Here is a 26,377-nt window from a genome sequence, read left to right on the forward strand (position 1 = left end):
TCTAAATAGAAATCAGAGCAAATTATTTTATTTATTGGATGGAAGAAACCATGGACTGAAGAAAAGGGTAATGTGTGGTGATAATCCAATTTGTAATTATAACATGAATAAGACTTTAAAGACATTTCTTAACAAATACTACTCCTACAAGCAGACTTTGCTTCCGAAATAAAAAATTCAGGCACTCCTGCTCTTCACAAATATTGCAGCACATTTTCTGTAGCAGTGTCCTTGGTCTTAAAATATTTCCTTGATAATCAAGACAGAAACGAGAAATAGCATGAACTAAAGATCTGAAATGTTCATGCTTAATACAAACACATACATTGTGGGAAGTGTCTTTCTGGTCTCACATGTCTGGGATGCGTTTCAAAGAATTTTGAAAAAGATATCCTTACTTCAGGACGTATCTCCAAGAATCGTTGGTAAGCTTTTGCATCATTCATTACAAGGTAGCATTTCTATCTTTCCTCCTTCTTCCCTGTGACTTAATCTTTTACTGCAATGCAGTCTCTTGTGCCAGATGTTTGCCAGCTGATGTCATCATTTTCAAAAAATGATTTCACTGTTTCCAAATCTTCTTTTCAGTATGATCGTCCCCTGCGAGACACTGTAACTTTCGTAACGTGGATGTCGGACTTGGGAAAAGCTTCTTTTAAAAGTTGCCTGACAACAGCCTGTTTATTTTTTGAAGGGCTGAACGGCAAAGCTTTACATGCGTTGTGGACAACTTTTCGAAGTCTGCTTGTTGAAGAATATAAGCCTAAAGCTGAAGGATTTAGAGATGTATTGTTCTTTATTGCTTCTGGTTTTTTCCTCCTCCACTCCTGCACCTTCAGTTTAGTCTTTTCTCTCCTCAAATTTAAAAGGTTTTTGTCTTTTTCACATTTGTCTTTAACTTGTTGCCTTTTTTAACCTATTCCTTTCCCTATCCTTCTCCAAATATGCAGCCCATCTCTATGGATTTTTAGATTTCATTTTAGCTCTCATTTTTGCCATTCTAGGAGCAGACTTTGCAGGTGGCATTATCTACAAGAAAATACATGAGTTTAGACTAAATTATAGGTTATTTTATGTTTCTGTTTACCAACCATTAATTTTAAGGACATTTCATCATAACAAAAAGTAATTTATAGATGGAATAAAGAAAATTAATTTCATTTTACTCTGTGACTTAATAAAATCAAATTCTACACATCATCAATATAATGTAAATCTTTCTGAATTTTCCCGGTTATATGTTGTGTAACATGGATTATAGTTCATAAAGAGACAGCCTTAAACTAAAAGTATCAGTGGTGATAGAAATGTAACATCCGTGACTTTTAACATCCGTGACGCCTATTACATTCGTATTTAAACTCAGATATTATCTTTAAGATGGTAGGGTGCAAGTATTTTAATAGAATGTCAACATTTTCTACCTTTGACAAAAACGAATTTAGTTCAATGATATATTTTTAAAGAGTTTCTTCTTTTTTGTCACGGATGTTACACCATGTACATCTGACTACTGGTTTACATTTAATTAATAAATTTGCTCACCTTGGTCTCCAAAATTCAGTGTATAGAGTCTCAAAACATAAAATCAGCAGTAAACTTCCTGATAATGGAGTTAACAGTTGAACTGCATGTAAATAAGTTCTTCCAACTTCAGTGAATAAAACTGGCCATATACTACCAACTACAACCAGCTACTTCCGTTAGCAATAAAACATATCAAATATATTATTTTTCAAAATATCTAAGCAGAATGCCTAAATTAGATGTTGCTGCATGAAAATAGAACATATTTATAAACAAATATTTTTTCCGTAGAATTCCCGCTTTACCTGGAATGGCTGTTTTGTCTTCACTACATTTTTATCTTTGGATCATAAATGAAGGTTGTTAAGTTTCCCCGTACAGTGTTTTAACGAATGCGAGGCATGCGTTACCAAGACAAACAGTGACAAGAGTTTCAGCAGAATACGTCACGAAACTAATGTATATCGGTTGATGAACGTGGTCCTACCCTACTGTACCTGATCATTCAACTGAATTATTGTTCTCCATCTTGACACAGTACGGAACACTCTGAGTTCTCCCAAGAGATATAGTATAATCATACTAAATCGGTAACAACCCTGTAGATAACTTAAGATGATTAGGAGTAATACATCATTCCTACTATCTAAGACCTCAGCAATTGCGTCAAACGTTGCTGAAGTTAAGACATTTTCCAATCAACTACCCAACATTTTGTTATTCTGTGGATAAGGTGTTCTACTTCGCTTCAGTAGGGCGGCCTCTTAGTATGTATCGATGGGTGAGTCATTCTACAAGGTTTATAAAGAAAGGTAGAGTGTTTTATGTTTTTCTTAAGAAAACTGGGAAGAGTTACCCACGTGACATCGAAGATAAATAACAATCTCTCAAGATTATAGTGACAACTTGAGAAGTGCAGCTTCATACCTGGGCATTTAGGGGTGATCATATGAGAGCTCCTTATCTGTAAACTTACTGTCGCCGCTCTGAGTGGCTCAAACGGTAGATCCCTAGCCTTCCAAGCTGAAGTTCGTGGGTTCGATTCCGGCTTCGTCTGGTGGTATTTGAAGGTGCTTTAAATACATTAACTAGTATCAGTAGGTTTACAGACAACTGACATATGTCGTGGAAGACACTATTCCGGTACCTCGGCGTCCCTGAATAACGTAAAAGTAGTTAGTGCGACGTAAAATAAATAATGTTATTAGCATTATTTATTTATTTATTTATTTATTTATTTATTTATTTATTTAAGCATTATTTATTTATTTATTTATTTATTTATTTATGTATTTATTTATTTATTTATTTATTTATTTATTTATTTATTTATTTATTTATTTATTTATTTATTTATTTATTTATTTATTTATTTATTTCTCCGTTAGGGTCTTCTAGGGACCATGTGACAATTTCTATGCTTCATGCTTTGTTGTTCCTTCTGCTTCCTCCAATACTCCTTCATCTGCTCACTATGCCTCGAAGAAATCTGAAAGGCAAATCATCTTAACATCAGTGACGCCAAGATCTTAGTTAACAATGAATGAAAGCAAGTTATTTATATTGTTCGGAATCCGGCAGTACCCACAACAGTGTGTTGGTTACAGGGCTTGTCCCCACTGCCAGTCACCAACTTTGGACCGAAGAAGAAGAAGAAGAAGAAGAAGACCTAATTGCCTGCGTACCCGCCTTGCTACCTCTCTTGCCCTCTAAATATCACGTATGTCGGTCATGGCCAAGGCTGTGAATCTTTAAAATACACTAGGCTGAACCCGTTGAAATTCAACGGAATACTAGGTCCCTAGTTCGGTAAAGTATATTTCACTTACAATGTGTTGAGTGATAGCATTTGCTACATGTAGTTTGCAGTGTATATATACTGACTCCAGGATTTAACGCATAGACTGAAGTATTTAGTACCTATTGGTAGAGAAATTTAGGTCCAATGTCTCTGAAATGTAGTGCTGTTAGAGCATCTCCTTAAACACTGCATGTATTGTCCTACGGCTCGCTGGGCACTATTTGTAGTTTCAAACTGTCAAGTGATTGAACTCGAGACATTGCTACGTACAGGTGACCATGGCTAAATACAAGCTGGGGTAAATATACACCAAAACCATCTAAAGTCTGCCCTAGAGCTTTGTTAATCGTCATACTCAATGAAAGATGAATAGGAAACTGGCTTCTTTAAAATGGAAGAATAGTGTCGATAGTGTTACATCAGTTCCAGGAAACAAAAATCTCTGTCCAACATTTAATTCCGTAATGCTTTCAAGATCTAAAGAACTGTAATTCATTTTTCGCACAATTCATTTAGTTCCGTTTAGAAGCCCCTGTGAAACACTCAAGTTTCTTAATAACATTACAATTTCTCCAGGTTTTAATTTAAGGATATGAGGACGCAAGCCACTTCATTATAAGCTGTTCAGAAACTCCATGGGAAATTGGAGAGTTTTATATTCAGTAATTAAGTTACTTACATTGATTTACGTTCTGGCCGTTCCGGGTAAAAGATTTATAACTTTAAAATTGATTTGATCACAATGTTCGTTTATAGGCGCAAGAATGGCAATTTAAAAAAAAACTTATAGCAGCTTCTGGTGACTCAAATTTATTCCTGTAAATTTCAGAGATGATGTATTTTTACGTGATGGTAGAGGGTGGTCAGTCAATAACAGATTTCTCTGGCAATTCATGATTCCATTACCAATTTTCAGCAAAAAGTTAGGAAATTCTAATTCTTCAGGTCCTGATCGCATATTTTTAAGCCGATCAAACTTTTCTTTTTAAATTCTGACCAAAGAGGAAAAATTTAATACAGTTCTGAATATCAGCTTGTTTGGAGGGATGTGAAATTACGGGCAAAATCTGTCTAAAATCACCACTTAGAACAATAACTTTCACCCCGAAAAAGATGGAATTTTAAAGTTTTGAGATATAGGTACATTCATTGTCATGTCCACAATGACGGCGTTCAAACCAGAACTGTAGATTGTTATCTCTTCCTAAAGCAGCTCAGGATAGAGAAAACAGAAATTCTTTATAGTTTTCACAACCCAGATGGTCTTCGTATACCATTGTTCTGCAGACACACACAATACAATGTGATGGCACCCGTAACCCACCTCTCTGAAGTTCTTCACAATAGGGATCACCTGTTTCATTACTCTGCAGGAGACGTAAACAAGTGTCACAGCTTATCCTTGATATTGTCCTTATTTTATACTCAGAAATGAACAGCATATTACCCCTGACATCTCAAAATGCCCACCAAAAAATAACATGATAAATGTGGTCTAACTTGTTTATTATTTCCATATTGAGCCCAATAACATCTGTCTTGATGGAGTCAGACATTTCTAATTGTCTACAGCCAAACCTCACTTTTCCATACCATCATCATCACCACCGCAACCCTAGAACACCCTTAATCCTAATTTTCATCTCCCTTTCTAGGACTTGAGGTGCAGTAACACTGTAGTTACAACCAATAAGCTATACTAAACCTTCTATCTAAGTTATCACTTTGAAAGTTTCTTGACAGTAAATAATTTGCTTTCACAGTTCCAAACGAAACTTTTTGAGTAGGGCCATACTCTCTTTCATTTTAGTGTAAATAATAATAATAATAATAATAATAATAATAATAATAATAATAATAATAATAATAATAATAATAATAATAATAATAATAATAATAATAATAATAATAATTGCTTTACGTCCCACTAACTACTTTTACGGTTTTGGGAGACGCCAAGGTGCCGGAATTTAGCCCCTCAGGAGTTCTTTTACGTGCCAGTAAATCTACCGACACGAGGCTGACGTATTTGAGCACCTTCAAATACTACCGGACTGAGCTAGGATCGAACCTGCTACTTTGGGGTCAGAAGCCCAGCGCCTCAACCGTCTGAGCCACTCAGCCCGGCTCTTTTTAGTGCAAAGTTCGAATTGTTCCCTTAAACATATGAGCGCGCGCGGCTGTGAGCTTGCATCCGGGAGATAGTAGGTTCGAATCCCACTATCGGCAGCCCTGAAGATGGTTTTCCGTGGTTTCCCATTTTCACACCAGGCAAATGCTGGGGCTGTACCTTAATTAAGGCCACGGCCGCTTCCTTCCAACTCCTAGGCCTTCCCTATCCCATCGTCGCCATAAGACCTATCTGTGTCGGTGCGACGTAAAGCCGCTAGCAAAAAAAAACAAAAACATATGAGCAACACAAAGAGTGTGCTTTCACTGCTTACCTCACGATACTCTATGAGACTGTGAAGCATTTTAATAGATTTATTTGTATACATTTAATACTAACACTATAAGAAGTGGGTCTTATATAATTTAATAAATATGCATTTAGTTGAGACTACTTTAATAATTTACCATTTGCTAAACATGTCATTTCTTTTACCAACACCTGATAACTTAACATATACAGTAACGTTCATATCTTGGTGAATTTTGTGTAAATGGGTTACATTTAGCATATCATCCATCTTCTTGTTTACCCTACTCTACATTTCCAGGCTCCTACCGTCGGGATCTGTTCTTTTAACACTTTTAGATGATAAATATTTTGGAAAATTTGGCAAAATAACTGGACATGCATCAGGGAGAAGCTCATTAGGTTTAGGTGGTAGTATAGTTACGTTGACTTCACTGTGACAAATTTTATCCCCTGTTGAAAAATTTTCGTGTTGACATGTTTTACGCATACGACTGAATCCTTCCCAGCTTCCCAATTATCCCGTTTAAAATGACAAATCCTTTTTTGTTTTAATTCCTCGTCTGAAGGAAAACTAAACGAGGTAACAAAACACTTTCTAATACTATAGTTGTTACGATATATGGGAACACAACATTTTCTGGGCATCTGCAAATACACGAAACATTTTACTAATAAGCTAAATTGAGTTCGCACCATCACAAATAATAACGTTATTGATTTAACGTCCCACTAACTACTTTCGCGGTTTTTGGGAGACGCCGAGATGCCGGAATTTTGTACCGCAGGAGTTCTTTAACGTGCCAGTAAATCTATCGACACGAGGCTGACGTATTTCGGCACCTTCAAATACCACCGGACTGAGCTGGGCTTAGAAAGCCAGCTCTACAGTCCAAGCTATTCAGCCCTGGTTAGCCTTCACACTGTTTCGATAATAGGCTCTACGTATGCTTATTCCATCACTTATCTTGTTATATATAAGCACTCAAATATATTCGTGAAACATTAAACGAAACACGAGACGAAGTTCACTAGACATCAACACACACGGATAGATCCCGCGCTTTCACCTTGGCCTCCACTGGACGTTGCCAAACTTACAGGACTCCGGCTTGTAACTGTAGTCGGCTATGTCTACGACCCATTGACTCATCTATGGGATTGAGGTTAATTTTTCAGAGAATAAATCGCGATATTGTGCCATAGAGCAAAATGCATGTGATAATGTCTGCAGATTTCAGATAAGGTATAAAATGTTACAACTAGGCCTACAGTATACACATTCAAAAATAACTTAGCATACTGTCCTTTTCTGCAAATTAAAGTTTAGACGTGAAAAGTTACTGTAACAATTTACATTCACATACAGGCCATGGTAGATCAATAGGCGAGCAGTGTACCGTATTCTGCACCATCGTTGGCCAAAGAACAGCCAATCAATTACCACCCCCCACCATGACGACCGATAGCTATGCATTTTTTCACTGTAATGTATAAATGCATTATTCAATGCATTAAGTAATGGAGTGAACTTTTATATTTGTAATTGTAGTTTACTTATTTTGAAATATAAGTTATCAACAGGCTTTTTGCCTATCCAAAACTTTTAATAGGGTAGACAAAATAAAGGTTGAAACGATGGCAAAACTGCTAGAAAATAGAGAATTAGAATAGGTGAAGTGTTTTTTGATCCTGTAATTATTTGGAGGGGGTTTCGCAGGAGAGTATTAGTGGACCTTTATCTTTCCTTATATATATATATATTTGCCCCGTTTCTACCATCATGGTAATTTGCTCCAGACTAGTCAGCTGCTCCCAGGCGTGCTCAGTTCGATCTATGAAAAAAAAAACTAAAACAAAATTTACACCCTGGATTTGATGGGGAACATATAACTAATATGTACACGGTGAGGTCAACTAATAGCTATAAGTAATACAAAGCGACGCATGACGTCAGTTTAAAGGAAAACATGTTTATTAAAAAAATAAGAAAATACGAGAATAGCAAAAATCATCAAATGTGATAAGGAAAATGTACATGACTCAGAACATTCTCCCGAGAATCAAAATATATTACAAATTAACCAGCGTATGCCGATACACATCCTTAACACTTGCTAGAAGAAATTCTTGAATTTAGCACTTTAACACCTTGGCTTGCGGGCTCGCACCACGCTTCTAGCGGGATTGGTTTTATTTCGACTATTAGATGAGTATTTCCCTTTCCTGCAAACTTGACGTTGCAGTGGGGTCCCTAACCTTAAAGAAAAGACGTGTTTTAATGCGCGTTGGCGAGAAAATAACTAATCCAACTGTACACAATAAATCTACACTGAGTTGTAAAAGATCCTACTAATATACACACCTCAGCCATGAGTGAATTCATGGGCACAACAAAACATTGTGGATCGAAACCACACAAAAATAAAAAATCACTTGAATGGCCAATATACACAAATCAAAGCACAAAAACATGTTGTCATATTTTCCAGGCCTCACCAAGAAAAAGCATGCTGTATTTATGCAACTCTCACTCACTCACTCACTCACCGAATCAATGGAAAATATTAACGAAATAAATAGCAATCACTTCACAATCAAGGTAGGTTCCTGAAATACATTACGTGACAAAAAAACAATCATCTGGTGGACTTTACGTCACGCTTAATACAACGTGGATTCCTGAAACCAATTACATGACACAAAATTAAAGAAAATAACAGAGTATACTTTAACTCTCAACACATAATTCAACGTTGGTCTCTGAAAAAGATTTCATGACACAAATATTCCTCAGCGCGGTCATATCATAAAGGAAAAGTCAAAACTAAACGTCGCGATGTAAAAATCTCGTCTACAGCATCAACCGTAGTGACATGGACAAACACTAAAATAGAATCAACACGCCACGTAGGCCGCTAAAATAAAACTCTCCTCGGTAGAAACATACAATCAGCCTTGTCTACCACACTGCGGAACGACTCAAGAGTGGAGTTCCAGCCTCCCAAAAATATGCAGCAAGTACCAAAAACATCCGGGGTCCAACCCTTAACATACGATGCTCACAAATTAAACGAGTGCACAGCAAGAAACTGACTTGTAAAAAACTGGCATTAATCACTCAGCTATAAGATTTGAATAAAATAAAAATGCAAGATGTGACCTCATGCAACCGGTTCACATTTACTTTAAATTTATTTACATTTACAAGCTTCCTAACATTTGCTGTAATATTAAGTAATCCTTCCAAACAACAAATAAACCTACTGAAATTAAATAACAAAACTAACCTATCCCCTTGGCTACATTAAAACACGTGCACACTTGGACAATTACAATGCAAATCTATTTGCTGATTCAGCCACCTGCCTCTGGATAGCCGGTTCCCAAACCTTTTAGCCAGCCATATTGAATGCGATGATTTCAAAATTGAACTGGATCAGTACTTGGTTCTCCATCCTGGCGTAGAAATGTGGTCACATCGTCTTGCTGCTTCTGCCGGTTCAGAGGATGACTAAAACCCGTTCATTCACGGTATTGAAAACTGGGTCAAGACAACCTGCCAGTTGCTATCTACTACTGCCAGGGTAATTTCCACTGACCGTGAAAAACCAGTTCCCAGTCCGCGGGTAACTCTGCTTATCAAACCCCGTAACTAGATCAAATTTTCCCCCACTCGCTCCATACTTCTGTGTTATATCACAGCTCAAGCATCTACAAATAGTACACAAATCCTGAACTAGGAACTGTGATGTTCGTATCCTCAGGAAAATCTACTTTAAGCGGGCAGAAAACTACGCATGTACTTCTTCTCACGACGTTACACCTTCGAAGATTCCTGCCGAATAATAGGGGCACTAGCCCACGAGCTGGTCACTTTTATTTACTCTTCTTCACAGACGCCGTTGTATGCTCGTTTAGGGCCATCTCCCACTTTGACCAAAACATAGCCAATATCGGAATGATGCTTACTTTCCATTCGTTCAAGGCATCGCGTGCGTGACGCTGAAAACAAACTTGTGTCGTATGATCTCCTAGCCTTTCGCCGGGCTTCCGAAAATATAGTCCGTTGGACCATGCCGTTGACTTAGATTATTTCCTTGTTCTAAACTGAGACGGTGAAAGTTGGGTGCGTCATGTAGAAGGCTACAGATCTCTTCACGTGGTTATGAGAGTATTTAGGGGTGTAATAGTAATACTAACTTATTTTGAACATTACAAGCTTTACGCCCAGATACATGTTCAAACTGCCACATTACATAAAACAGATAGAACCATAAAAACTAAAGAAACTGAACAATTATAAACAGAACTTAAAACACACCAACTTTGTCTATTAAGTGACTCCTTCATGGCCTGATGACCCGTCCACATGTAATGGCCAACCCTATGACACTATAATATTACCACTAACTTTGTGGCCCCCACACGGGCGGGATACTAGTCTCCATGGAAGGCATCATCCCTAAACTAAGTCCACTAAGCTACCACTAACATGGGCGGATGACCAGTCCACATTTTAGGGCAGTTTAGCGGTGTAGTAAGGATGTAAATGACAGGGCACATAAGGCTCTGGTAAGACCCCAGTTTGAGTATGGTTACATTGTATAGGACCCACACCAGGAGAACTGGAAATGTAGTAAACTTTGGACTGGAAAGACTTGGGAGTAATATAGCTTGTGAACGAAATAGATCCTCGGCTCCAAGCTTCTTTTTGAAATTGCGGAATTTACAGCGAATGTATATGGTCCCTGAAAGTTACCAAGGATCCATAAAATTAAATACTCCATGTACTCTATAATATGAATGATTAATTAAAAGAGCACTTCAATAAGGGCTCAATATTGTAACCGGAGCGCCCGTACTTTAACTTCAGTGGAGAGCATGGGTTGACGTCAGGGCGTGTACGGTCCATGATAGGAACTACAGAGAGAAGGGTATTTTAATAAGTTCTTTTTAAATTAAACTCCTTATTTATTAAAGTTAGACAAAAATATATAACCTTTTACAGACGGGAAGGGTGGGTTTTTAAAAGTCCAAGCAGTGGTTGGAAGAGACGCTGTCCCTCGGCCTTGGCGTTGACGATTTCCCACGTTGTCGGACTCCTTCCCCCTCACCATGGATCTCCTCTCAGCAGCATGACACCTCGTTATCCCATGGTGGTTGATGGCTTTGAAATACCGATGAAGATCGGGATCGAACCCGAGAGGCTGACGCCTGATGATTGTTTGCGTGCAAAGTGGAATGATTAATTTAGAATTTAATTCCATTGAGATACCATGAAGGGTGAAGGGAGTAAAAAAGTATATAGGCATCGTACAGAATGTCAATGAGATCTGACACGACACTTCTCTACCGCACTGCACTGGATATTATTAAACGACATAGTTCGTGGAATGTACATGTTCCACACCATGAAATAAAGAAATTAACGAAGGTTTAACGTAAATAATATGGTAGTCATTCGATGCACATGTCGATGTAACTCAAATTAATAGAGCATCACAGTTTGTAATGGAAAAAAAGATTAACACAGTTCAAAAAATGAAACAATGGTCGTTCGATACACTTGTCAACGTAATTCAAATTAATAGAGTTTCACAGTTAACAAAATCTTTAACTTTTTTAACATTAAGGCACAGTATTACGAAAATAAATTAAAGCACAACTTTTGCGAAATAAATTCTCTCACTGAGGCACACTTGTGAAATAAATTAAAGCATAATTTTTACGAAATAAGTACTGTTACAAAGGCACAGTCTTATGTAAATGAATTAAAGCACGGTTTTTACGGAATAAATACTGTTACTATTATGTTACAGTTTATGCAAGTCAATAATAATTCACGATTATTCGCTCGAAGAAAGAATGTTACTTACTCGACCTTTTCAAGTTAAACACAGAAGTCTATTCACCATTGACAACTCGAGATAGTCTATCACCTCCTATCTCACGCAAATTTAGAATCCAAATTTTCACCTCCGACACTTATACATTTAGACATGAACACTTCTACCTTTTAACACAACTATCGCTGGAAGTCTGCCGGATAGAGTAACGGCCTCAAATACATATTTCTACAGCTGACCCCCACCGTGGCAGCTGGGAATACACGCAGATACTGCCTTATACTAGCTCAACGAGCTCCTTTTATAGCCGTAGACCGGGCAGTGTGGTTTCAAGTTCGACAATTTTCTATCTTCAATTACTCGGCTATCCAACCGACGATTTTGATGAACTTTGGTATACTACGCTTTGTTATTAAGGACTACACGGTGATGTGATCAGAATTTTTATATCGCATTTTGTACTGAAGATACGGAGATGGAAGTAATGGAATGTTTGATGGCTACGTCATCTCTCCTTAGGTGGCTCCCCTGCAGCGAATGCGTTGCGTGCCTAGCTGCTACATCCATCACCCGCGCGCAGAGAGGTCTTTTCAAACCTCTCGTACAGGTGTCGTTATGAGTTGCGCTAGAAATACTTTGATACTAAATGTCGCGGTGGAATCACAGATAAGGCCATTTGCGGAAGATATTATACTGTATAGAATAATGAACGAGTTGCAGGACTGTGAGTGACTGCAGGGAGACCTAGACAATGTTGTAGCATGGACAGTAGACAATGGTATGATTGTAAATGGGATGAAAAGTAATATTGTAAGTTTACCAAGAGGAAACGTCCGCTCGGGTTTAATTATGGCGTTGATGAGGCAACAGTACCTCATAGGGAACACAGTAAGTACTTAGGAATTATCTTTATTGGGATATCATATTAACGAGCTTGTTTAGAAAGCTTACAGGTCTCTTCACATAGTTATGAGAGTATTCAGGTGTGTAGTAAGGATGTAAATTACAGGGCATATAAGACTCTGGTAAAATGCCAATTAGAGTATGGTTCCATTGCATAGGATCAACACCAGGAGAACTGGAAATGTGGCGAACTTTGGACTGGAAAAATTTCTGAGTAAGGAGACGAGATGCTCGAACTATGTGGTATGTTTCGAACTGTCAGTGGAGAGATGGAATGCTATTTGTTGACGAATAAGCTTGAGTAGAGCTTTGAAAAGTAGGGAAACGCATAATACTGCCCCCTATTTCCCGGGCAGATTCAGCCGGTGAACTAGAGTCCCAGAGGTGGACCGTTCGTTAACTGGCCTCGCTTAATCTCAGGGGCAGTTAATAGGACAAGGACTAACACCAATGGAAAAACAAACAATTTTAAAACAAGGTTTGACATTTATTTCTAATAGCACTCCTTTATACAATATTTAAAAAAATTTACAAAAAAATGTTGACGTCGTTTTGCATTTGTTCCTATAAGAGTGTTTTATAAAATTCTGACTCTCTGGACCCTCCACATCGAAGCCTAAATTACACTGAAATGTAAATCAAAATCAAAATTAGCCTTCACCTAATCAAAATTGTTGAGGGTGAACCTCATCTTAACTTCTTTGAACCATGAACTTAACAGAAACTAGATATCGCTGTAGCACGTTTTCAACTCAGGAAAAATGAAAATTTTATCTTAATTAAGAATTTTTAAATGATACTGGACCGGGCGAGTTAGCCGTGTGGTTAGGGGCGCGCAGCTGTAACATTGCATCCGGTAGATAGTGGGCTCGAACCCCACTGTCGGCAGCCCTGAAGATGGTTTTCCGTGGTTTCCCATTTTCACACCAGACAAATGCTGGAGCTGTACCGTAGTGAAGGCCACGGCCGCTTCCTTCTCATTCCTATTAGGGGCCGATGACCTCGATGTTAGGCCCCTTTAAACAATAAGCATCATCAACATCCCCTTCTCATTCCTAGGCCTTTCCTATCCCATCGTCGCCATAAGACCTATCTGTGTCGGTTCGACATAGAGCAAATAGCAAGAAAAAAGATAATGGCGTCGTGAAAATTTCCCTAATAATACTGAAATTATTTACATTGTTATTTCATCTTAACTGCGGATAAGTTTCACTGATATTGAAATAATTTCCGACCAAAAACTTGAACAATTTATATTCTCGAGACTATTTTAATTAACGTAATTTTAAACAATTATGTCGATTTAATACATCACAAGCATTATTATGACCTTAATGAGGAATTTTTTCCATGAAAATCCTTCAGAATGTGATTGAGAATAATTTATGACACTTATACATTAACGTTACACAACGCCTTGGAAATTTGACAATATCTAAATGTGTTACAAAACTTTGTTCGTGCGAGGTTGAAATAGTACGTGCCTATTCACTTTTAGTAGCATGTCAATGTAGAGCTTTACTTAAATACACTATAAAATTCACTAAACATAGTTATTTCCACAAGATAGTACAAATAACGCCGAAATAACCTGAGCCCACCGTGATGAACACGCGGTCAGGTCAGAACCACATTTCAATAAATCACAAGAGAAAATATATCTCTAACTACTGCATTCATTCCACATTCACAAATATGATACACGAATTTTATTTATACTATTTACAAACGAAATGTAGAATTTAATTTTGGATTCAGATTTTTAGCATAATATCCTATCAATGGAAGAGTCAGATGACAGTATCTGGTACATCATTACGTTCGTAGCAGGAGTACTACAACGTCGATCAAATAGAAATTCAGTAGTTTGATACTTAGAAGAACTTGTCAACAATTATCACGCACATCAGTAAGGTTAAACGTCAATGTCACCAGACACATGGTCAATGAGTCACGATCAATTTATTATTATCCATAAATCTCATAAATATCACTTAACAAGCGCTCAAAATTCGCAGAACGCATGGTAACCCAAGACAAATGCTTTTCAAAAATAATCCACAAATTTATCCTACAGTATCGCCGTATTCCAGGGTCATTATTCATCAACAGAGCACACATTAAATATCTCACTAGAACAGCAAATATTATTTATCACTCATGACCGTTAATATTTTGTTTAACCCGGCCTTGAAATTTATTATTATTATTATTATTATTATTATTATTATTATTATTATTATTATTATTATTATTATTATTATTGGTGAAGTTTAGTTCTACCATAAATCTGAATTTAACTCTGAATTCGATGACACTATCCTGCATAAATCGACAGAAATGTATAATATGAAATGCTCACTGAAATTTATCATATAAGACACAACGCAAATTCTGTCCCACACGAGTTCATAAACCTGAAATAGTTTTAATTAAATTATATGTTATACGAGAGTTCCATTACTTTTAAATATTAAGTTTAAACATTTACGTGGGAATTAGGAAATATCTTGGAAGTGATTCTAGAACAAACTACACTAATAGAACCCAAATTACACTCACACTCAATGTACCAACACTATGACATCAGAAGAATAACGTATGAAAATATTGCAAAATTGTGCACTGATCTTATATAAATATTAATACAAATGAAGGGGTGTGTACTACTTCTACATAGATGGACAGTAATAAGTCCACATCTATAGATGAATTATTAGCTCCTCTTGAAGATAGGCCAAGCATCCTGATGTAGATGATTATCATGAATTGTAGAGGTCCTCTTCTTTCTGAGTTTCGATGGTGGCTGAAACTAACACAACCAGCTTTAGAAATTTATCAAGTACGACCACGTTGAACAAATATTTTGACGAAGACACTTAACTTGAAGCTCACGAAAATCCTCAGCAATACAGAATAAGAATTAAAGAGAGGGGCTTATTCATTATGTTCCTGATCTTCTATGTCCTCAGCTGTGGCGCTTTCCTAACATATCATTGGCTATCGTGGTGTTCTGTGATAGGCTGCAATCCTTCTAGAAATGACTGGGCTCCGAGCGAGTTTCGACACACGCATCGTACGGTCGGAAGCAACCTTGAAATTTTCCTGGTTGGTCACGTGACTAGCATGTGTGTTATCGATCGCTAGGCTGAAATAGTCAATAGTCAGCACTCGCCCAAAAACCGGTCAAACCACTTTTCTTACTGAGAACACAGCTATTCATAAATAAAACTTTATACTGCACTCCCTATGAAAGAATGTTATTGACCATTAAGAACACATAATAAAATGCTTTTGTTGAGCCAAATTTGAAGACAAAAATACGAAGATAAATTTCGAATTCAAGCGGACAAATTGGGGCAAATATTCATTTATAAGATGGAATAAATTATCAAGCGAAATGTTCGATAAATTTCCGACTTCTTTGTAAACGTTTATGAAAAAGCTAGGTAAGTAATTGCTAGGGAATCTGCCACCTGGACGATAGTACAAAGTGCAGACGTTTTACTGATTGATTGATTGAACTGAATTGATTGATACCTTGTTACATGTTATCCTATTCATATTCAAGGTGTGAATAATAATGTTACGTGCCAGCCCCGTCCTAGCCTCTTTCGGTACTTCCAGGAAGGGGCTGGTGACCCAGACGACTTGGCATCTCCCAGCCGGCCTGTGGGGTGGGGCCGGCCTTTCCGTGTATTGTTCGCGGCGGCCGACTTACCTGTGAGTTTATTAGTGATTCAACGGGAATGTTCTGCCTGTAGTGGCATCGTGAAATTTCTGGATCAAATTACGCGAGCTATAAAAAGAAAGGCTAGCAGCGGACAGTCAGTCAGAATTGAACTCAGTGAAGTAATCAGTGTGACACTCGGTGAGTTGGAGTTCCATCGCGGGGCTGAGGGCTACAGAAGTGTTGGTTGTCGTTAATGCCTCACCGAGGACTGAACCAGGAACTGTTGTTGTTGTGTCGGAGAGACCAGTGAGTTCGTGGACTGGATCGGTGGAACGAAAGGCTATACTATGTATTTGTGTATTTCTGCGTGAGTCAGGGAGGGAAGCCGCTGTCACGAGTGTGAAGGTAAATGGACCTGGGTTAATGTTCACTGTTGTGAGTATTGTCCTGCTGTTGAATCCCGTTAAGCTGTTTGGTTGCTCATTGCATGTGACTGTGTGAAGTAGGGAAGTGGAGTCATCGTGTGTTGTATAGCCAATGGCACTGTGTTCAAACCCAGTTGTCTAATCACAGTGGCTGTAGGGGGTGACTGGGCTTTGGAAAAGTGAAAGTAACGATTAGTATCTCAGGTAAAGGAACGGACTGGACACTTGCTGCGCCTTAAGGTAGAAAGATTTGTAAATAGACTGGTAATTAGTGTGGCGATTCATAACTGGTTAGAATTGTTTGTGTTTATATGTGTGTGCGTGTGTGTGTGAGTTTATTAGGCCATCCTGAAATAAATTAGAGTAATGAAGTAAGGGTGTTTTATTCGTAACAATAATATTTCCATGTGCTATACATTACAATATATAATAATATGATACATCATATTTTGGAATTAAATAAAAGAGGGATAACTATATCATACTTTGGTACGAAAGGAGTACTATTTTATACACTCAAGATGTTTTGTTGGGGTCCTCGATAGAAGTTCAACAAGGCCTACTATTTAACAGACAAAAGTATACAATCTTCCTTCAGCCCAGACCAGAAGAGTGCGGCGCGCATGGCCATGTTTTCTTCTGGTGACTTTTCTTACTTCCTAGTAAAATTACCGACTGATGACTAAATAATCCCTTGCAAAGAGCTGTGTGTTTGTTAATTATTGGTCTGTGTAGACCTTCTTGAAGGAAGTGTGACTATTCAGCGAAGAAATACATAATTAAGAGACCACTTCGTATCAGACAATTGTTCTAAAATCAAGGAAGATTTTATTGTTCGGTATTTGGTAATGCAATCTGCCTGCATTGAAATCTTGGAATATCGCCGTAATTAAGAAATTCCAGCCAACGGTAGAAGGTTTCCACTTGGGATGTATGGAAAATTTCGCAAGACTTCTGATATTCTTCAATAAAAGTAAAGGTATTTTACTTGGGGCGGGATACCGGTTTCCTAGTATTGGCAAAGAACACTTTTCTCTCTCTCTCCTCCCTCATCTACATGCACCCGAGGTAGGATTTCCTTCACATTTCTAAAGTCGGTACGTAAATGAAATGGTGTATAGCGTTTAGTGCTGTGAATGTCCGAGGACATGTTCGGTTCGCCAAATGCAGGTCTTTTGAATTGACCCACGTAGACGATCTGCGCGTCGTGATGAGGATGAAATGATGATGAAGACTACACATACACCAAGCCTCCTATTCAACGGAATTAAACAATTGTGGTTAAAATTCCCGACCCTGCCGGGATCGAACCCGGTTCCCTGTGACCAAATGCCAACACGCTAACCATTAAGCATGGAGCCGTCAACTCCATATGTGATGCTAAGCAAATAATGTACCCTTATCACTTGGGCCTATTGAATAATATTGGACATGGTGATGCATAGAATTAAACTTGAAGGAACAGTTTTCTCATCACTAACAGGATCTTGAGATAGAAGTAAGTGAATGGTTGGGAAGAAAGATGGGAATTTATTCAATTTACCCTCACCAGACGTTGCCAGCTGACAAAGTAAAATAAATAACATGAATTGAACATATATATTTCAACGTAATTTATCGTGGTAATTCCTCACTAATTCCAGTATAAGTCGCCTCCCATTAATGATATTGAAACTTTGAATGCAGTTGGAACTATATCTGATGTTAAATTTAGATTAAGTTTGTAAGTTTAAAATTATCCACTAAAAAGTTCGGAAGTTGGTCTATTATCAATTCTGTAATAGTTTAACGAGAACTTTGGAGAGAATGTGGGGCCGAGTTGTGATCTTGACTATTTAGCGAATAATTCCAAAATTGAATAAGTAATGAGAATAAGAGGTGATAAATATAAAACAAACGCAGAAGTATTATAACCTATATAGAGAACAAAGGTTTCGGTCCAGGAATTTAAACCATAACGCAAATTCATCTTGGTACAGGCCATGAAGGCGCTTGAAAGAGTGGAAGGTAAAGGCTACCACTATCCTTAACTTCGACGCTTGGTTGGGTGGAGTGGTTAATACTAAACCCGACTGCCCCTGCCCCAAGGAATTAACCTGTTAGTCATTTTTGGCCTAGGCTGAGTGAACCTTAACGTGCACCTTGGAAATTAGAAATATCGGTTCTTAAATGTTTCCACTTCCTGACGGGGAATCAAACCAAAATCCTTTGGGGTGAACCGAGTACGCCTTTACTGCTTCGGCTAGGTAGCCCCAAGAACGGAAATATACTATCTTATTTTTATTTAACATCTTTGTGTCACTGTCTTCCAAATGTCGACTGGCGATGTTAACACACTTACGTCCTGTTAATTGTGCGGTCTGTGGTCAAATATACTGTTGAAGGTGTTTCAGTGCGCTATTTTGAAGAACTTATATAAAAAGCTAGTACACGAGCGTGCGATAAAACGAAAGTGGTAACATGAAAACAATAAAATTGTGGCAGTAGACAGTGTTGTGGATTGGTTGAAGTTCCTTATATACTTATAAATAGCCACTAATTATTAATTTAACATTTGTGAATGAAATAATTGTGAAATCCATTTCTAAACGGCTCCTTGTCTAAGAAGTGAAGTGCTTGAGTAAAATGCTAAAACCTGTTGTCAGATATGCCACTCATTGTATGCTAATAATATTTTGCACCCATGGAAGACTTTCGGAGGAATCACAGCTTATAGAACCTAAGGACTCTTCACAAAATAAATAAAATAATACGAACAAGGTGCTGTTTGGAATTCCATGATGGACAGGAGTTCTGGAACTGTATGAAATGGACAAGGGAGACTTCGATTCAGTAGGGATTAAAATTCCTTTTTAAAGACAAAGATAACCAATATTCGTGACGGAATATTAGCCAATTTATGCATAAACCTGGAAAACAGATTACATTTTTATTATTACAGAACAACTATTTCCTCAATATTATTGACGTTCATCATCAAAATTCTTGATCAGACCTATGCCAGTTTTTGGTGGTTTGCTTATGTTCTCCTCTGGCTTAATTACGTTTACGTTTAGGAGATTGTGCTGCGGTATGTTTCAAAATTGCGTTATCCGGATCTGTTTTAGAATAGAATAGAATAGAATAGAATAGAATAGAATAGAATAGAATAGAATAGAATAGAATACTCGCATCTCCTAGTTCTGAATCTCCTGAAACTAGGAAGGAAGCTCAGTTATCCGTTTCAGGTGTAATAATGGCCATCTGAATATATTTTACCTTTGGTGTCTGTTTGTCTGTTGAAAAGTACTGGATATATTTCTACCGAACTTCATATTTAGATTCCACCTGTCCTTGGGTAGGTTTTAGGCAGGGGGGTGTATTCCGGCTTCATGCGCATTTGGTGTCAAACGAGTCAAGTCTAACGTGATGTCACTGGGAAGATAACAGGGAGCTGTGAACTCGCCACTCGCTTTGAAGTCTTGGTTGTGTTGAGTTTGTGGGTGATAAATAGTGAGTTCTATGTTATAGAATCTAACTTACCGGTGTAAACACTTCGTTTCTCATTTAACAGGCGATTGGTTTCTTTAGTGTTCTACGTATTCTAGTATGTGTTTAGTCCTCAGCCCGAAGGCTGGTTGGATCCTCAACAGCTCCACCATCACCTGTCATAGATGGCCTAGGCATCACTGAAGAGGCGTACTAGGGAAATGAGGAGTGAGACAGTTTCCCGTTGCTTTCCTCGTATTCAAGTAAAATGAGTAAAAATAGATCTAACTGTGCCGTTGCTCTGTGTAATAATATTGGTTACAAAACTCAGGACATACTAGTTTACCATCGATTCCCAAAGAATGAGGCACTCCAAAATACATGGGTAGCTCGGTGCAAGCTAAAGGACAAGATAAATATTAATAATGCAAGAATATGTTCAGAACATTTTCTTCCGGATGATTACGAACGAGACTTGAAAAATGTATTACTGGGTCTCCCAGTACGGGAGATATTGAAATCGGATGCTGTTCCTTCCCAGAAAATACCGAATTGGCATGGAAATAACACTGAGGCTAGTGCAGTAAGTCACATTCACTTTCCTTAATCTCGCCTTTAATTTTTATGTTTTTAAATTTAAAATTACATTTCAGACTTGAAATGCTTGTTATTAATAGTAACATATACCGGGCGAGTTGGTCGTGCGGTTGATGGCTGCGCAGCTGTGAGCTTGTATCCGGCAGATAGTGGGTTCGAATCCCACTGTCACCAGCCCTGATGATGGTTTTCCGTAGTTTCCCATTTTCACACGAGCCAAGTCCGACTCGTTGGCTGAATGGTCAGCGTACTGGCCTCAGTTCCGAGGGTCCCGGGTTCGATTCCCGGCCGGGTCGGGGATTTTAACCTTCATTGGTTAATTCCAATTGCTCGGGGGCTGGGTGTTTGTGCTGTCCCCAACATCCCTGCAACTCACACACCACACATAACACTATCCTCCACTACACTGACACGCAGTTACATACACATGGCAGATGCCGCCCACCCTCATCGGAGGGTCTGCCTTGCAAGGGCTGCACTCGGCTAGAAATAGCCACACGAAATTATTATACACGAGCCAAGGCCAATGCCACTTCCTTTCCACTCCTAGCCCTTTCCTATCCCATCGTCACCACGAGACCTATCTCTGTCGGTGCGACGTAAAGCCAATTGTAAAAAACAAAAACAAAAAAAACGGGCGAGTTGGCCGTGCGCGTAGAGGGATTTCATTGTTAGGGACCCTTGAGTTCAAAACATCGAATACATCATTTATTAATTCAATAATATTCCCCTCATTATGTTTGTGTAGAATATATTCAATTGCTTGGGCAGTGCGACGTGAAAACAGCTGTGCTGCCATTCTGACATTTTGACGAGCACGTCCTGTAACGTTCAGGTGAACCTCTGATATATGGTGTACGATTGAAAGGTCACTTTTCTGATGCCTTAGGAGATCTTCTATTAGAGTCTTTGTCACGGTAGTCCCATCTGGCAAAGTGATTCCATCATCAAGGAAATGATTACGTAATAGTTTTAACAAGTGAGGGACGTCGAAGAACACCCAGACTTTCCGATTACTGTCCATAAGGTTGGAAAAATATGTCTTGCTTGTAGATACCCCAAGTTCTTTCCATGCTTTTGCATTTTTTTCCCCCCATGTCGGAAGTAACAGCAATTACACGCACTCCAGCCTCTTAGAAGTAGTTATGGCCTCAAACATCGAAGTCAAGAAAACACTTTAAAACGATTTTTTGACATTTGCTCGAGTATGCGGCTGGGGAAAAGAAGCAGTCTTCTTCCGTTCCAGAAAGGGTTTTTAATATCCATAAACTCCCTTATTGGACTCTTTGGAGATGTGAAAGGCATTGGGGAAAAGTACATTTTGACTTCCAGACTGAATCAAGACTGTCTAGAAAATTATTTCTCTAGACTTCGGGGTCTCGGTATATTTTATAACAATCCCACTCCCTTCGAAGTGAAGAACAGAATGCGCCTCTTAATACTAACTGGGAACGCGAACGACATGCCTCTATCTCGTGGAGCTTCTGTTGCTCAGGACAGAAGTCAACTTTCTATATTTTCTGACCCTCTCACACCTGATGAAGGAACTGAAGAATTCCAGAATTTCCTTTCCAGCGAACTTTGCATTGAAGTGACTGACAACCCGTCCGATGTTATGAGTTTTGATAGAAGTGAAGAAAACTTGCTACTTGATACTGACTTAAGCAGTTTAACGATTCCCAATGAAGATGTAACACACGATGCTTTAAAATACTTGGCAAGTTACGTCGCCTACAAGTGTAAAAACATAGACAGTTCTTTGGGAACAAAAACGGATATATGTCGTCTTGATCCGAAACTATCCTCTGAACAAGACTGGTTCACTATTATTTCTAAAGGTGGCCTCACTTCTCCTTCCCCTGAGTGGTTGGCTATGACAATGGAGTTTGAAGTTATTTTTGCTTCCTTCCACGGGTCCTGTATTTCAAGGTGCTACAAAGTAATGGGAACATTAACATCAACTATACACTCTAAATTTCCCGAAGTCGATAGGAAAATCATTGCCTTATATGTAAGGACAAGGACGTTCATTCGTATCAGACATTTGAACAAAAAGGCCCAATGGGAAGCAATGAAGAACAATGCAGTAAATATATGCTAATATATGCTAATATATTACATTTCATGCCTTAACATAAAAAAAATAAGCTTTAGCCGATGACAGTGTCGACAACTTCAACTTTTGAAGGATATTTAGAACATAACAGGGCAAAAACAGCCCACTGAGCGCCGTAGCCTGCTAAGTCGTGGTAGCCTGCAGATAGTGGAAGGATAGCCTTGCGAAATCCACATCCGTCTTGTCTGATAAAGAAGAAAACTGTTAAAACAATTTTAAGAACTACCTTTTCATTGTAATATCATTATTAATAACAAACATGCCTAACTAAGGCTTACGAGGCTGGCATATACATTGTGCACTATAATTTGCCCTACGATAGATATTTTCTATTTTTCTCTCACTCATTACACATATTCATGATTTAAATATATGTTCCAAGTCATGACAGGAAGACATACCAGTTTGAAAACGCAAAAGAAACGATAAATGTTACTTTGCATTCAGCATTTAATGCAAGAGAATATTACAGACCGCAGATGTGTTCTTCCCGATGACGCCACAAGCCGTTGACCAATGGCAGCACACATGCCCGGAATGGCCAAATACTTTAATACTTCGATAATATATCCAATAGATGGCTGATAACGTCATTTCTTGAAGCAAGGATCTCAATCAGCTGACTGGTGGGTAGTGCGAGAGTTTTGAACATTGTGTTATAGGCGAGAATAGTGATCAGCGTACTTAAAAGTGACTTTAAGCTACTGTTAATGAAGCGATGGTGCACTATTGCGTAGCGTATGGATGCAAGGAGACCTTCAAAAAAGGATCTGGCATTTCCTTTCACAGGTAAGTAAATATTTACGTAAATATGATGATGATGTAAGGGGTTTCATACAGTTGTTGTCAGGTGTCTGTAGAATACGTACGTTTATTGTATTGGTTACAGTTCCAGTTTCCCGGTTACAGCAATTTTGAATACTGTGCTTTTTTTGTTTTCAGTTTTCCTGCTGATGAGACAAGGAAAAAGCAATGGGTAGTTGCATTAAGAAGAGAGAATTTCATACCTGGAAAGCATTCAAGATTATGCTCTAAGCATTTTTCACCGGAATGTTTTGATAATGAAGCATTTGGTGTGGGAGTTAAACTGAAGCCAAATGCAGTATCAACAATTTTTAATTTTCCACCCCACCTTTTACCAGCTGAGAAGAGGAGAAAACCTCCTGTGAAGAGGAAACTTCAAGTGGATCCTGTTGCATCAACAAGTTGTGTGTGAGCAGATTTTTTTTTATTTATTTATTATTTTCCATAGATTTATGCAGGAATGTGGCCTGTCATCCTTATGTGAAATATTTGTGTTTAAGATATTTAACATACTGTTCAACTGCAACATCTATTGCAGCATATTAGGTTACTATATTACACATAGGTAATACATTTTTGTTGTTGACCCTTATAATTTTCATATTTTTTCAGTGTTCCTCAGGAAGAGGAGAATGAGTCTCTTCCTAAAACAAAGGTGTTCAGAAAATCTTGTGTTGGCGATTACACTGAGGAAATGGTAAAGTCACCAAGGAAAGCCCAGACCTTCATGCAGGTTGCCAGGGAAGTTATTCATAAATCCCATAAGAAGCTGAAATTGGAAAGGCAGAAGTATCGGCGAGCTATTAATCAGTTGCAGAATGGGAAAGCTTTAGTAAACCATCTGAAGGAGAAAATGATGATAACTGAAGATGCTGCTTGCACGCTTGAGGTAAGAAAACAACAGCTTAAATATTTTTTCGGTTTCCCTGTATCCGCTAGCCTTTGGTGGTGCTATTTGAGGATCCAAACAGTCTCTGGGTTGATGACCTAACAGACAGACATACATACATAAAATTTGGAGCCTTTAGAAGTCTGTAATTTGTTTCTATTGTATCACAATCTCTGTTAAACAAATATTTCAAAAATAATGTAATACCATAAATTAACTTGTGAAAAAGCATAATGCACCTTTTAACTTCCATTGTTCCAGAAATGTCTGTCTTTCTCCTGCTGCTGCCCAACTTCTGATGCGAACAAAGGATGGTGATACAAGAGCAGAGTATCCTCCTGAACTACGCTGCTTTGCACTTACATTGAATTTCTATTCAAGTCGTGCAGACAGCTACTTGAGGGATGTATTTCCTCATGGTTTGCCCCATCCAAGTACACTGCGGAAGTGGTATCAGTCGGTGGATGGTAAGCCAGGATTCAGTTCAGAGGCTGCAACAGCTCTCATTTCAAAAGGGAAGGAGATGGCTATCAGTGGAAAGCCCCTAGTGTGTGCACTGATGATGGATGAAATGTGCATTCGGATGCACATTGAATTTGATGGAAAACAATTTCTTGGTTGTGTGAATTGTGGTACTTAAATCGAGGATCAGGATTTACCAGAAGCCAAGGAGGCTTTTGTGTTTATGGTGGTCTCACTAAATGGACACTGGAAAATTCCAGTGGGTTATTTTTTGATTAACGGTTTAAGTGGCTCGGAGAGAGCAAACCTAGTGATTGAGTGCCTTAAATTTTTAAATGACCTAAATGTAATTGTAGTGTCACTTACTTTTGATGGTGCTGCTTCTAATTTATCCATGGCCCGTTGTTTGGGAGCTTCTTTTGATGAAAATAATATGGTGAACTGGTTTGAAAATCCCTCAAATGATTCTAAAGTGTTTATTCTTCTAGATGCTTGCCATGCTATAAAATTAGTGAGGAATACTTTAGGAGCTAAGAGAACTTTTGCCAGGGGTGATAATGTCATAGACTGGAGGTACTTAGAAGAGTTAGAGAAACTTCAGAGTATCGAGGGCCTTCATCTAGGAACAAAACTTTCCAAAAGGCACATTCACTGGGAGAAGGAACCCATGAAAGTAAAGCTCGCCACATAAACATTCAGTGAAAGTGTTGCAAGTGCAATGACATATTGTGACAGAGACTTAAATCTTCCTCAGTTTCAAGGGTGTGAGGAGACTGTAAAATTTGTTAGGCTCATGAACAATATATTTGATATCTTGAACAGCCGTAATCTTTGTTCAAAGGGATGGCAGAAACCATTGAAAGCAGAGAATATCCACAGTACGAGGGCCTACATTCAGGAGGCTATTGAATATATACAATCACTGCAAGAGATGGATGGTGGTGTTTGTCTAGTGAAGTCTCTAGGAAAACTGGTTTCATAGGTTTGATTGTGTGTCTAAAGTCTGTCTTAGGAGTGTATGACTCAATTTTGAACATGCCACAGCTGAAGATGCATTTTCTGCTCACCTACAAACTTAGTCAGGATCATCTGGAAGTATTTTTTAGTGCCATTAGGAGTCATGGTGGTCATAACAACAACCCCACAGCTAGGCAGTTTGAAGCAGACTTTTGCTCCATATACAGATAGGTACTACAACCAGTGCCAATTGCTCTGCAGTTGACCCTACTGTTATTATGAATTGTAGAGACTGCAGTCAAATAACTGGTGATCCTATTCATCTGCCTGCCAACAGTACTGATGTACTTTTTGTTAGTCATGATCATGACTACATTCCACACCCAGCCAACCTGACACTGTATGTTGAGGACGTAGTGGAATATATAGCAGGTTTTGTTGTGAAAATATTACAGAAAGCAGTTAAATGTGATGTTTGTAAGGCAGT

Source organism: Anabrus simplex, chromosome 14 (assembly GCF_040414725.1).
Source record: "Anabrus simplex isolate iqAnaSimp1 chromosome 14, ASM4041472v1, whole genome shotgun sequence".
Taxonomy (NCBI): Eukaryota; Metazoa; Arthropoda; class Insecta; order Orthoptera; family Tettigoniidae; genus Anabrus; species Anabrus simplex.